The 13388-nt window shown below is 36.2% G+C and overlaps 1 protein-coding gene across 6 annotated transcripts in view; it reads right to left on the bottom strand.

Moving 5' to 3' along the window:
- The window catches only part of COL11A1 (collagen type XI alpha 1 chain), a 240313-nt gene that overhangs the window by 145032 nt on the left and 81893 nt on the right, over window positions 1-13388 (bottom strand). The window lies entirely within an intron of this gene.

The following is a 13388-nucleotide window of genomic DNA, read 5'->3' as shown; positions in this document are numbered from 1 at the left end:
TTAGTCAGCATATTCGAATACACATACATCCAGAGCAAGATTTACCCAAGACATAGTGTTGTTCATTTTCAAATATCTGAGAAGAAAAATCACTTACATTTCAATGTTGAAAGCAATCATAGGATTGAGAGAGAAATTCACAACTATTTAACAAATCGGATCTTATGTATTCCAATAAAAATTAATGAAAAATAAATTTTAAAAAGTTAAAATGTAATAAAATAAAGATTAGAAATAATAGTAGGGTTAGCTAAAGAGTTTTAGGACATTCTGGAAACTGTATGAACAAGAGGAAAATCAAATATTTTGCTCTTGAATCCATCTGAATATTTCCACATGGATCTAACTTGACATGAAGCTAGTTTGATATAAATCTATGGGTCATGATCATATTAATTCAGAACTATACCCAGGCATGGAAAAATGTCTGGGTTAATATCCATTTGACTTGGTGATTCAAGTTTCTGTAAGTTTGAGAACATGAGTCTGATTCACAAAACTCTTGATTTCATTTTGAATAATTTCCCAGTTATTTCAGCTTTCTCTACATCTGACTAGCATAAGTTATTTAAAGCCTGATGAAAATTTTAGACATCTCTAAAACTGAGTACTAGGAAAGAATTCACAGCACTTTTATGCCACAGTATTCATTTATTCATCAACTAATGTGGTTTGAAAAAGTACAATACACAAGACATTGAACATAGTATCATGGGAGGTGCAAACATAAATTTGATATAATCCTTGCCCTTGGAGAGTGTAATCTAATGGTTAAGATTTAGAACTGTAATAGAATGGAGAGTAAAATTTATAAATTAAAAAGATATAAGCAAACTCATGTGAAAAGTACCCAGAAAAGAGTATAAATTATTTAATTCTAGCCCACAAACTTTTATTAAATACCATGGTTACTATCTGTAGTGTGGTAGTTAATTCTATTTGCATTGCTTTCTTCTGTCTAAAAAGCACTCTGTATTCTTACTCTTAAAATTAGCATTTATTTTAATGGCTCATAAATCTATATTTTCATCCCTATTACATTATTGAGGTAAAATTTATATACAGAATTTATTCTTTTAAAGTGTACAATTCAGTGTTTTTAGTTCATTCACAGGGTTTTCCAACAATCACTAATATCTAATTTTGGGAAACTGTCATCACCCATAAAAGAAACACAACAACCAATGACAGTCACTGCTTATCTCTCCTTCCCCCAGCCCCTGGTAACAACTGGACATTTCATACATCATGAAGCTTTTTGTGACTAGCTTTTTTTATTTATTATGTCTTCAAATAAATGGACTCATTATCATGTCTGTGTTGCTATGTTTGATGGTGTCCCACAGGTCTTTTATACTCTATAAACTTTATTTCAAGTTTATTCTTTCTTTTCTTCATACTGAGGAATCTCAATTTATTTTCAACTCCAGATCTATTTTATTCTTTTAAAAGAAATCCAATGGTTATTTATCTCTATTTGATAAAATATCATTTCCATATTATCATTTAGTTCTTATGCTGTGGTTTCCTTTAGTTGTTTTTTGGTTTTTTTTTTTTTTAACATATGCATAACTGCTGATTTAGAGTCTTTGGTAAGTCCAATATCTGGCATGTCTTCAAGGACATAGATTTGCTTTTCCTTTGTATGGGTCACAATTTCCTGATTCTTTGCCTGTCTCATAATTTTTTCTTGACTGTTGCATATTTTAAATATCACCTTTGGAAACTGTATTTCATTATGCCTTCCCCTCAATGTCTGATATTTTTGTTTGTGGTTATTTTTGCTGCTTGTTAGTAATCTTTTGAAGTAACTCTATAAGTCAATATTCTTTGTTTTCTGTGTCCACTGAGGTCTCTACTCAACTAGGCTAGTGATGAGTAAATGGTTGAACAGACAGTTCCTTAAAAATCTTTCACTATTTGCCAAGAGTCTTTGAGTGTGTATTTGTGTGTGAGTACGCCTTTAATATTTCAACATTTTACAACTATGCTTTAGACCTCATTTTTTGTTATACAGATCCTAAAGCTCAGTGATATTTGAGATATTAGGGTCTCTTTAGGTCTTTTCTGAACATGCACACAGGCTTCCTAGTTACCCAAGATTATACAGAAGTTTTTCAGTGCCCTTCATAGACATCTCATTTCCAATTTTTTTATTCTTAGTGTCTTTGTCTGATCCTTGTTTGCTCAACATCCTAACATTTAAGTGAACACTGCCAACTACTAAGATCTGCATCTAGAATGTCTCATTAGTAACAGAAAAATTACTACAACTAAAATGTCAAAAACACACATCTGCCAATAAAAATTTCAGTAACATGACATATTACAATGCTTGATAATCCTTAAGATAAATTTTGTTGAATTATGAAATTTCTCCACAGTCAGATTTAGCTATTTAATTCTTCAGTTACTTAGTCATTTTATTCAGTCATTCATTCAGAAAGTTCTTTATAAGTGCATGTAATCTCGGTGGCTCAAAGGCAAAGAATCCACCTGTAATAGAGGAGATGCAGAGATGCGAGTTAGAACCCTGAGTTGGGAAGATTCCACATGGGGTGGGGAAATGGCAATTCACTTTGCTTATTTAACGTATATGCAGAGTATATCATGCAAAAAGCCCAGCTGGATGAATCAGAAGCTGGAATCAAGATTGCCAGGAGAAATAACAATAACCTCAGATATGCAGATGATATCACTCTAATGGCAGAATGTGAGGAGGAACTAAAGATCCTCTAGACGAGAGTGAAAAAGAGAGTGAAAATGCTGGGTTAAACTTCAATACTAAAAAGCTAAGATCATGGCATCCAGTCCCATCACTTCATGGCAAATAGAGAGGGAAAAAGTAGAAGCAGTGACAGATTTTATTTTCTTAGGCTCCAAAATCACTGCAGGGCTGACTGCAACCATGGTGACACTTGCTCCTTGGAAGGAAACCTATGACAAACCTAGACAGCATATTAAAAAGCAGAGACATCATTTTGCTGACAAAGGTGTGTACAGTCAAAGCTATGGCTTTTCCAGTAGTCAGGTATGGATGTGAGAGTTGGACCATAAAGAAGGCTGAGCACTGAAGAACTGATGCTTTTGAATTGTGGTGCTGGAGAAGACTTCCTGAGAGTCCCTTGGACTGCAATAAGATCAAACCAGTCAGTCCTAAAGGAAATCAACCCTGAATATTCACTGGAGGTACTGATGCTGAAGCTCCACTATTTTGGCCACCTGATGCAAAGAGCTGACTCACTGGAAAAGACTCTGATGCTGGGAAAGTTTGAAAGCAAAAGGAGAAGGGTATAGTAGAGGATGAGATGGTTAGAGAGCATCATCGACTCAATGGACATGAGTTTGAGCAAACTGGGAGATAGTGAAGGTCAGGGAAGCCTGGCATGCTTCAGTCCATGGGGTTGACGAGAGTCTGATATGACCGAGCAACTGAAAAACAAATAATTAGTAACAGAGAAATTTGAATTTTCTTCATTCTGCTGTTTAAAAAATGACATCATTCAGTACATCTTGATTATTGTCATTTTAGAGGGTCTCAGTTAGAATTCTAATTCTTGAACCCCAGCTTTGTTACTCAGAATTATGCAAATCATTTGGACTTCCCAGGTGGTGCATTGGTAAAGAATCTTCTTCCGGCCAATAAAGGAGACTCAAGAGACATACGTTCGACCCCAAGTTTGGGAAGATCCCCAGGAATAGGAAATGGCAACCCACTCCAATATTCTTGCCTGGAAAATTCCATGGACAGAGATGCCTGGCAGGCTATAGTCCATGGGATCTCAAGCAGTCGGACACAACTGAGATATTAAAACTTCAAACTTAACTTACAGATAATATAATAAACTAAATGCAGCTTTTGCTGAAACACAAAAAAGTTGTCTGTTGTATTGCATATGGTATTTTTAATAGCATATTTTTTAGAATACTGATTTCCTAAGTACTTAAGTATTCTAGTTAAGGCACTCCACTTCATTAAATGGAATCCTGCCATTATTTCCACTATAAATTCTTTATTCAGGTGTTTGATATTAAGCCATAAAATATACTACTGGAAAGAAACTGGAAAATTCAGTTAAAAATCTATAGTGCTCTTTTTCCCAGAAGGTATTTTACAGTGCTTTATGGTAATCATATGACATGTTATGAGACAGTCTGTAGACAAACAAAAGCATCTTGACAGGTTGAATGAACCATAAATATTTAGATTCAATAGTCATAAAAATTTCCACAACTGGAAAAGGGTGAAGTTACCAAGTAAAATTGGCATCTGCTCCACACAACATATGAAAAAGACATCCTCCTCCTCTAATGACCCACAAAGCCAAAATTAAAGCAGAGCTGATGCAATTACCTTGCTACCTATAGCTGTGCCAACAAGGTCTGGGTCTATACTATAGTATTTGTCTATAGACAGGATGATTCTGAAGGAGGAAAGCAAAATAAATGTAAGAAAACTGAATAGAAATTATAAAGATATGGTTTCTCTGAATGTAACTTCCATTGCAAAAGGATTCTGACCCATTTTTATCACAACAAATTATGTAAGTATTAGCATATCCTCATTTCAAAGCTAAAATATAATGCATATATCCTAACAATTATTGTTTGTTATTTTTGTTTGTATATGCATATACACATTGTTGTTGTTTAGTGTCTCATTTAATTTCAAAGATTTCTAAAATTAGAAATTTCATCTCCCGTAAGCCTGGAGTAAAGCACACGCTGCAACTGTATTCTATAATATCAGCCTCCATATTTCCCAAAGCACATCCTTACTTCCATTACTTCCAACATGTAGGTATCTCAATCGAAATTAATGCATTTATAAAATGCTTCTCGAGAAAATCTAAACTGTATGTTATAAACAAATAGGAGTTAGGGTGATGAAGAAGATGGAGAGAGAAATAGCATTAAACAGAAAAAGCATCTTAAAACTTTGGATGCATGAAGCTGACAAAGTTAGAAAAGTACACACAGTGCTGTATAGTTGGAAGGAGGAGTAGTGAAGATTGACATATAAAAGAGATAAAGATAGAAGGAAAACAAACAAACAAACAAAAAACTAAGGAAGGAACCAATTTAAGAAAAGTTTTGTGCGTGAACTGAAATCTAAACATTACAGAGTGTTTTTCAAAGACTTTGAACCATGGAGTAAACTGATCAACGCTGCATTTTAACAAAACTGCTATGACAACCTGGGGGAGGATGATTTGAATGCAGCCAGTTTGTAAGCATAAGAATCAATTAGGAATCTATTGCAGTTAAGCATTGAGAAGCTAAACTAAGGCAGCAATAGGAGGAATGGGATAAAGGATGGTGGTGGTGGTTTAATTGCTAAGTCGTGTCCAACTCTTGCGACCTCATGAACTGTAGTCCAGCAGGCTCCTCTGTCGGTGGGATTTCCCAGGCAAGAATACTGGAGGGGCTTGGATTTCCCTCTCCAGGGGATCTTTCTGACCCAGAGATCAAACCCTGGTCTCCTGCATTGCAGGCAGATTCTTTATCAACTGAGCCACCAGGGAACCCCTATGGAATAAAATATAGATATAAAAGATATCTAGGAATAAAAGATAGATACAAAAGATAATAGAGTTTATTAGAGAAAACGTGTGAGATTTGGGAACTGACTGGATGCTGATGATGGAGTGGGATGGGGTATGCAAGGAGAGAAGGAGGAAGTGCATTAGAGAGTAATGGAATGTAGTTTTGTAAGTTTCTGGTATGTGCAAGAGTAGGAAGGCAAACGCATTTGTTTGGCTGAGAAACATAATGAAAGAGAAAGATGGAGGATCAACCTTTTAAGTCTATGCAGTGAAATGATAATTAAGGATTGTTTTTAGAAAAAGTTCAGTCTTCTTTTTAAGAAACTTCCCTTTATTTACTTTTGAATTTTACTCCTCTACATGCCAACTGTCAGGTTATGTAACTGTGGCCAAACTAAGCTATAAGCATCAGTAAGAATCAACAGAAATTTTCCCTTTAACCTGACAGCACATACTTCTGTAATAATTAATACCCATTTCTTTCACTGATAATTAAAGACAAAATGAACTTGCCTAGATTTAATGTTACGGGCTGGCTGATTTGTGTCCCCGAATTCACATGTTTAAATTCTTAGTCTCAGAATCTGACTGTATTTAGAGATAGGACATATAAAGATAGAATTAGGATTAAATGAAATCTTTATGCTGGGTCTTAATCCAATATGACTGATCTTTCTATAAGAAAAGGAGAACAGGACACAGACACCGCAAAACAAAAAGCATGTGAAGACACAGGTAGAAGATGACTATCTACAAGCCAAAGTGAAAGGTCTCAGAAGAAATCAATCTTGCTGACATCTTGATCTCAGAGTTCAAGCAAACAGAACTGTGAAAAAGTTAACTTCTGTTGTTGAAGACCCAGCCTGTGGTATTTAGTTGTGGCAGTCCTAGAAAATGAATATAGACTGATAATTACTAGCTGTTTATATTTATATCTTGCAAGTATCATCTTTATAGCAGAATAAAAAAGAGCACTTCAAAAGAAGTATTTTTGTTTGTTCATAATATGGGTAATGTCTAACTATGTTAAGGGACTGGTATTAAGTAGATGTGGAAGTATTGACTGATTTAATATGACAAGTAGCTAGAATTCAGGGTAATCATAGGTTATAATGCACCTGGACAGTATCATCATGTGTAAATATCCCTGAGGCACACAAGTAAAGAATGATAAAAAAAAAAAAAGAAAAAGAAAAATTATTGTCTCCAAGTATAAATAAAGAATTTGAAAGCATTGAGTTGTTTGTTTGTGTGTGTGTGTGTGTTCAGTTTTATTTGGGGCAAAATTAGGACTGCAGCCTGGGAGGCAACATCTCAGGCAGCTTTGAGAGACTGCTCCGAAGTGGCAGTGGGGAAAAGACAATAGATAAGGCTTTGGTGAAGGGGAAGTTCAATACCATGAGCACTCATTTTACAAAAGGTTTCTTGTTAGTCACAAAGATCTGATGTCACCATGAAGGGATTTAGTGCTTCTCTAGATATGAGGAGATGCAAGGATTGTTCCTAAAAACATCCAACTATCTAAAGACCTGTCCCAACAGATTCCCTGGAGCACAGACTGCCTCACTCCACCCTGAACTCCCTCAGGGGCTGTTGAAGGTCAACAGCTATAGAGGCAGATGGCAAAGGGCTTTGTTGTTCAGTAGCCGGCAAAGGAATTTGAAAGCATTGAGTGTTTAAGTAAACTTGCCAGGGATTTAAGCAACTTTATCAAATTAAATTATGCTAGAATTTATACTGGCTTCCCAGGTGGTGCTAGTGGTCAAGAGCCCACCTTGCCAATGCAGGAGACATAAAAGGCGCAGGTTTGATTCCAGGATTGGGTAGATTCCCCTGGAGAAGAAAATGGCAACCCACTCCAGTATTCTTGCCTGGAGAATTCCATGGACAGAGAAGCTTGGCGAGCTACGGTTCATAAGGTCGCAAAGAGTCGGACACGACTGAAGCGATTTAGCATACATGCATGCTAGAGTTTAAGCATCCACTTTATGATTTTTTAAAATACACTTTCATTACACTAGTTAAAAAGTTAAAACAACTCCTAGTTGTATCACTGTTGTTGTTGTTCAGTCACCCAGTCATGTCCAACTCTTTGGGAACCCATGGACTGCAGAATGGCAGGCCTCCATGTCCCTCACCATCTCCCAGAGTTTGCCCGAGTTCATGTCCTTTACCATCAGTGATGCCATCCAGCCATCTCATCTAAATGAAATTATATCCTAATTCTATTTCAGGTCAACAGTGAAAAGAAAAAAAAAAAATAGAAAAAAGTTTTAACATTTGTATATACTATAAAATATACATATATAAAATCAGAAAAATATATTTTAGTATTCTATACCTAATTTTATTTATTCATGTTAATATAAATGAAGAGTAAAACAACATACTTTCTTGAATTAAGAAAATATATGCAAAATTAAATTACAATTCTTAAAAATAGAGATAATCCTTAGATTACAAAAGATCATTTATTTCAAATGTTCATTAAATATGAACATTTTAAATATGTATAATCAAAATTTGATCTTCCTCCCAAAACAGTTGTCTGATACTTTTTACAAACATCTGTTGTTCAAATAATGCAACTAAAGATTACATTAAAAAATCTAAAAAGAGGATTTAAAAACAAAATGGAAATCATTTGAGACTTTACCTGTAAAAATTAACTTGAGAAAAATACTATTTGTATGGAAGGAAACATTATGCATTATTTAATATTTTTTAAGTTGTATTTTAGCACAGACTCAAAGAAAAAATTCATATTAGTAATATCAGCACAAAGGTCAAATATGCATTTGCAAGCAGGTATGACTTTCACTGGCTGTCATACAAAGTTAACTGTAGAATTTGAAATTTACTTTACATTTCGTGGCCTTTGACTTGGCAGTAAGTTTTGAATTTATTTTAAAGTAATTATCATCTTTTGAATATGGAAAGAAATGGTAGACTGTTTTAATCATTTCATAAAGAGTTCAAAAGTTGAACTGGCACATTTACTCTTTTAACTCAAATAAACTAAGTATTTGGTTATCATTTTTTTTATTATCAGTTTAGCATCATTTTTATTGCCTAATTTTAACTCTAGAGAAAAAGGATGAAAAGAAATCATTGGTAGTATCATCTTGATACATTTATTATTCTAGTAATAGTTCTGCATGCAATGATAGTGTCGCAGAAGTAATAGGTCCCATAAAAAAGCAGAGACATTACTTTGCCAACAAAGGTCCATCTAATCAAGGCTATGGTTTTTCCAGTGGTCATGTATGGATGTGAGAGTTGGACAGTGAAGAAAGCTGAGAGCCAAAGAATTGATGCTTTTGAACTGTGGTGTTGGAGAAGACTCTTGAGAGTCCCTTGGACTGCAAGGAGTTCCAACAAGTCCATCCTAAAGGAGATCAGTCCTGGGTGTTCATTGGAAAGACTGATGTTGAAGCTGAAACTCCATTACTTTGGCCACTTGATGCGAAGAGCTGACTCATTGGAAAAGATCCTGATGCTGGGAAAGATTGAGGGCAAGAGGAGAAGGGGACGACAGAGGATGAGATGGCTGGATGGCATCACTAACTCAATGGACATGGGTTTGGGTGGACTCAGGGAGTTGGTGATGGACAGGGAGGCCTGGCGTGCTGCGGTTCATGGAGTCGCAAAGAGTAGGGCACGACTGAGCGACTGAACTGGACTGAAGTGCAATAACATTTAAGAATACTTTCTTTTTCTACTCTGTTGCACTGCTCTACTACTATAAATGATATATTTCTTAAGTGAATTGAAGTTTTATCAAATCAAAATTGGCCCTTTTATGAAACATATAAGCCTAAGAGGATTTTTAAAGTATATATATATATATACACACACATATAATTAATTGATATACCTTTTACTCTTTTAATTTTAAAAAACATTTTTTCAGTAGTATTGTGAAAACTTATTTGCTCACTACAGAGTATAGTCAATCTATACATATGTCTACTGAAGAATCAAAGATGGGGGTCATGTTCTCAAAGGTGAAAGCCAGAGTTCCCTATAGAAATGGGAGTTCTTTGAAAGAACTACAAGGCTCTCTTGAAGGAAAAAAGCAAACCTGTTACACAGCATTTCTAATTTAAGGCACTTCATGCCTTATAATTTGAAGACAAATTTAAGGCTTCTCCCTCTCCAGACAAGCTCTTTTCATAAAAAAAAGCACAAATAAGACACAATTTTTTAATAGGCACACATACATTATGAGTCAGATAATAAAGGTATTTCCTCTATAACTTTTAGTGGTAACTTACACAGAAATTTGACAGCCAGATAACTTTCAGAATCCTTCACCCTGGTTATCTACCAATCAGTCGTCTACCTATTTAATCAACACATATTTATTCAGGAAAAGTAACATGCTGACACTATAAACACGCAAGAGAGAGTAAAAAGGAAAGTCAGACGCAGATTCTACTCTCAGAGACTCTTTGTGACCGCATGAACTACAGTCCGCCAAGCTCCTCTGTCCATGGGAATGTTCTAGGCAAAAATACTGGAGTGAGTTGCCATTTCCTACTCCAGGGGATCTTTCCTGACCCAGAGATTAAACCCGCATCCCCTGCATTTCCTGCATTGGCAGGCAGATTCTTTACCACTGTGCCACCTGGGAGGTTATAACCTGGTAAGGGAAATTACTTAGACATATTTCTTTAGTATTTACTGAATTCAAATTATGAAAAGGGGGCTTCCCTTGTAGCTCAGTTGGTAAAGAATCTGCCTTCAATGCAAGAATTCACCTGCAATGCAGGAGACCCAGGTTCAATTCCTGGGTCCAGAAGATCCCGTGGAGAAGGAAATGGCAACTGACTTCAGTATGCTTGCCTGGAGAATCCCATAGACAAAGGAACCTGCTGGGCTACAGTCCATGGGGTCACCAGAGTTGGACATGACTTAGGGACTAAACCACTTATGAAAAAAATAAATTGGGCCAGCAGGGGTGGGGGGAGGAGACAATTTTCATCTGGGAAAATCAGAATAATGATCTAGAAGGCCTTGTGATAAATGAGATCATGAGAAAGTGTCTAATTTTTCTTCTAAATGTAAAGGTACTTAGTATTCTTTGTTGGCTCTCAAATCCTAATCATCCATGCTGCTCTCTCTCAGCCTGTGCCTGAAGACTCTGACCCCACAGCTCACATCATCAGACTGTCTTGCAGGTGGTTCCAGTACACACCATGGAAGTGACCACCAGGAGCTATGAGTTCGGAAGGTGGGAATAGGGGGTGGAGTAGTTTCACCAGATACTTTCCTGCCTGCCACTGCAGTCTGGTACCCTGACAGACTGCCACTGTCAGAAAGCACTTGAGCAGGGTTCTAGCTCTCACTGTCCTGCTACTTATCATGGAAAATGGGAAAGGCAATGCTCACCAGGTAACTCTCCCTCCTTGTTCACACCTCCTAAATCACCTAAGTAGAAATTCAGTTTCCTGCTAGAAACACAGTGAACTCACAGGGACTATGAGTCATTAGAGAAAGACACGTGCTTAAAGGCCCTAAAATAACAATAGGTATCTTCCTTTTATGCATATACTATGCTTAAGGATTCAAATAATCAGTACATATACGTATCAGTTTCCAGGAAAGTATGCTGTTTCTACTAGATGACACACTTTATAATCTGGGCTCTTCATATTTTGCCAGGGGGTTGGGGGTGGGGGTGGGGAGGCTGGGAAGGCACTGTGTGGCTTGTGAGATCTCATTTCCCCAACCAGGAATTGAACTCTTGGGTCATGGCTGTGGAAGCTCAGAATCTTAATGACTAGGCCACCAGGGAACTCCCAGGAATCCTCTTCTTAATAAGTCAATCTATATTGTTCAGCTAAACTCACTGGAATATAAACATCATGAGAGTAAGGACCTGTCCGTTTCATTCTCCCAGGTTTCCACAAATTCATGGAATAGGACTGCACATATTAATATTAATAAATGTTTGTTCGATAAATAGTGAAAGTGAAAGTCGCTCAGTCAGGTCCAACTCTTTGTGACCACATGTAGTATACAGTCCATGGAATTCTCCAGGCCAGAATACTGGAGTGAGTAGCCTTTCCCTTCCGCAGGGGATCTTCCCAACCCAGGGATCAAACCTAGGTCTCCTGCATTGCAGATGGATCAATAAATAGATATCCAGGCAATTAATTTATTCACTATTACAAGATTCAATTTTAACAACTGTAAATTAAGAATACTATTATTTGTCTTGAATTTCCTACAGATTCTTTAAAAACTAATACCTACCTAAACAATTTTTAAAGTGTAAGTATACACAAATGTTCGGTTCAATTCCTACAGTACTTGATACCAGTTACAAGAGAACACACTTTTGAGTTCAAACTTCTAAACATGTTTATGGACTGTATAAACAGGTAAAATTTAAGAAATGCTGCTGGAGAATCCCTTTGTAATCTTTCCATAACTATACTCCAAAAAAGCTTGAGTTTCAGAAGACTTAAAGAATAGAACATTTAAAGAATAGAAGAGAAAGAAAAACACTTTTAGCAAAGCAGTTTCCAGCATGTGACACTGTAAAAGCAATAGCTTAACAAAATCATACAGTATCTCCATAAGATATTCCCTAGACACTAAAACTTCTGTTCATATTTGATATTAAATCTTTGCTGAGAAGTATGGTGGATCCTGGCAAAAGTTTAATATTGTATATCCAGGAACAAGACTGACATTAAATCTTTAACATGACATAACATTCTCAAAAAGTAGAGATTATCAGAAGATTAATTGCAAAACTATGCTTCCTGTTACTCAGACTTCTGAATTTGCCAAGGCATTAACTCTCATCACAGTTGTTCTTTTTTTTTTCAAACATTCCATACAGTTAATGATTCTTTCTCAACTATTTTGTGTGGAAAGGAAGACTGCCAAAATGCTTAGAATTTTAGTTTAACTGAAAAATGCATCAGAGATTGCATCTGCACTATAACTCAAAGGAAAAAATGAAGAAATCCCACATAATCACAGACAGAACTGCTACCCACACAGTCTTCATATTTCACTCTGTCTCAAAATCAGCTTAAGAAATCAGTTGTAAGAAAATGAGTAGTATTCCTACGTTACTTGAATGCACTACTAATTCAACAACTACTTACCAAGTATTACAGAAAATGCCTAAAGTTAAAACACTACCACAAAAAGTATAAAATAAATATTTATCTTATATTCTTACTGAATATAAGATAATAAACATTTTTACTAAAAGACATCTATTGATGTGGCTATTGTTGTTCCACAAATAATAATAAAAGAGTAAAAGAAAAGAAAAAACAATTAGAAAAAATGCAACAAATCTGGTCTCTTCCTTTCTTGTTTGCCAAGATGATCTATACTCCGTGAATTAATAAGTGCTAGAAAGCATATTTATTTCATCCACTTAAAAATATTTTCAGGCACTCTTCCAGACACTATGGTTACAATGCAAAGCCTCTGCTCTCTTACATTCTAGAGAAGGAAGGAAGTGACAGTCCTTCAGTAATGTCTGAATCTTTTTGACCCTGTTGACTGTCCATGGAATTCTCCAGGCCAGAATTCTGGACTGGATAGCCTTATCCTTCTCCAGAGGATCTTCCCAACCCAAGGATCAAACCCAAGTCTCCCGCATTGCAGGCAGATTCTTTACCAGCTGAGCCACAAGGGAAGCCCAAGAAAACCGGAGTGGGTAGCCTACCCCTTCTCCAGTGGATCTTCCCAACCGAGGAATGGAACGGGGGTCTCCTGCATTGCAGGCAGATTCTTTACCAACTGAGCTATGAGGGAAGCCCTACATTCCACAGAAGGAAAGAGAAAATAAAACAGTATCAGAAAGTA

The sequence above is a fragment of the Giraffa tippelskirchi genome, chromosome 5, assembly GCF_054371585.1.
Source record: "Giraffa tippelskirchi isolate mGirTip1 chromosome 5, T2T-mGirTip1v1.2.pri, whole genome shotgun sequence".
Taxonomy (NCBI): Eukaryota; Metazoa; Chordata; class Mammalia; order Artiodactyla; family Giraffidae; genus Giraffa; species Giraffa tippelskirchi.
This window is presented reverse-complemented; position numbering and strand designations above follow the sequence as displayed.